The sequence below is a fragment of the Theropithecus gelada genome, chromosome X (assembly GCF_003255815.1).
Source record: "Theropithecus gelada isolate Dixy chromosome X, Tgel_1.0, whole genome shotgun sequence".
NCBI classification, from domain to species: domain Eukaryota; kingdom Metazoa; phylum Chordata; class Mammalia; order Primates; family Cercopithecidae; genus Theropithecus; species Theropithecus gelada.
This window is the reverse complement of record NC_037689.1, coordinates 5,653,691-5,655,672: the sequence shown is the minus strand read 5'-3', so window position 1 is coordinate 5,655,672 and position 1,982 is coordinate 5,653,691. Positions and strand designations below refer to the sequence as shown.

The following is a 1,982-nucleotide window of genomic DNA, read 5'->3' as shown; positions in this document are numbered from 1 at the left end:
CAGGGAGTATGCTGTGGGCCTTGAGCTCTGAGTGTACTGGCTTCAGGTGTGACCCAGCACATTCCCAGCTGTGAAGGCTAAGGTGAAAGACTCCTTCTGTTTGAGAAAAGCAAAGGGAAAAGTAAAGGAGACTTTGCCTTAAACTTTAGGTTAGGTACCAGCTCAGCTACAATGAGGTAGAACAACACAGACTCTTGGGTTCCCTGAGTCCAGGCCTAGGCTCTTGGACAGCATTTCTGGACCTGCCCTGGGCCAGAAGGGAGCCCAATGCTTGAAGGGTGAGACCCAGGCCAGGCAGCATTCACCAAAAGCTGACAGAAGAGCCCTTGGGCTTTAATTGAATACCAGTCAAAATGGCTATTATTAAAAGGTCAAAGGCTGGGCGTGGTGGCTCACACCTGTAATCCGCACACTTTGGGAGGCTGAGGCGTGCGATCACCTGAGATCAGGAGTTCCAGACCAGCCTGACCAACATGAAGAAACCCCGTCTCTACTAAAATTATAAAATTAGCTGGATGTGGTGGCACATGCCTGCAATCCCAGATACTCGGGAGACTGAGGCAAGAGAATCGCTTGAACTTGGTAGGCGGAGGTTGCAGTGAGCCAAGATCACACCATTGCACTCCAGCCTGGGCGACAAGAGCGAAACTCCATCTCAAAAAAAAACTTCTGCACAGCAGAAGGAAACAATCAAGAAACTGAAGAGACAAGACACAGAATGGAAAAAATACATTTGCTAAATACCCATCTGACAAGGGATTGATTAATAACCAGAATAAATAAGGAGCTCAAACAACTGTATTGGAAAAAAATCTAATACTCCAATCAAAAAATGGGCAAAATATTTGAATAGGCATTTCTCAAAAGAAGACATACAAATGACAAACAGGCATATGAAAAGGTGCTCAATATCACTGACCATCAGAAAAATGCAAATCAAAACTATAGTGAGATATTATCTCACTTCAGTTAAAATGGCTTTTACCCAGGCGGAACCAAGACTGCTATGGTTGCTGTTTGCGGTGGTCTAGGGAGGAAGAAGTTGACACACCTGGTAACGGCTGCTGTCAGACTTACACATCCCGGGACTCCCACGGTGCTTTTGAGAAGGGGTTGTTCACAATATAAACAGGTATCCAGCAATGAGGACCTGCCCACTCCAATGGAAAACCCTTATAAAGAACCTCTTAAGAAATGTATCTTGTGTGGAAAGCATGTAAATTATAAGAATGCACAGCTTTTGTCCCAGTTTGTTTCTCCATTTACTGAATGCATTTATGGAGGCACATTACGGGTCTTTGTGGGAAGAAACAGAAAGAAATAACAAAAGCAATCAAGAGAGCTCAAATAATGGGGTTTATGCCAGTTACATACAAAGATCCTGCATATCTCAAGGACCCTAGAGTTTGTAACATCAGATATCAGGAATAAATTCTATCACGTTACCACCAATAAACTTATTTTACAGTAAAAAAAAAAAAAAAAAAAAAATGACTTTTACCCAAAAGTCAGGCAATAACAAATGCTGGTGAGGATGTGGAGAAAAGGGAACACTAATACACTGTTGGTGGGAATGTAAATTAGTACAACCACTAAGGAGAATAGTTTGGAGGTTTTTCGATAAAACTAAAAATGGAACTGCCGTATGATCCAGCAATCTTACTGCTGGGTCTATACCCAAAAGAAAGGAAATCAGTATATCAAAGAGTTATGTGCACTTTCATGCTTGTTGCAGCACTGTTTACAATAGCTAAGATTTGGAAACAACCTAAGTATCCATCAACAGATGAATGGATAAAGAAAATGTGAGCCGGGCGCTGTGGCTCATGCCTGTAATCCTAGCACTTTGGGAGGCTAAGGTGGGTGGATCACCTGAGGTCAGGGGTTTGGGGCCAGCCTGGCCAACATGGTGAAACCCAGTCTCTACTGAAAATATAAAAATTAGCCGGACGTGGTGGCGGGCGCCTGTAATCCCAGCTACT

At 43.3% G+C, this 1,982-nt stretch overlaps 1 pseudogene; it reads left to right on the top strand.

Annotated features, from left to right (window-relative positions):
- The first annotated feature begins 1,006 nt into the window (after nucleotides 1-1,006).
- Nucleotides 1,007-1,431, top strand: LOC112616599 (annotated as a pseudogene).
- Nucleotides 1,432-1,982: the final 551 nt, after the last annotated feature.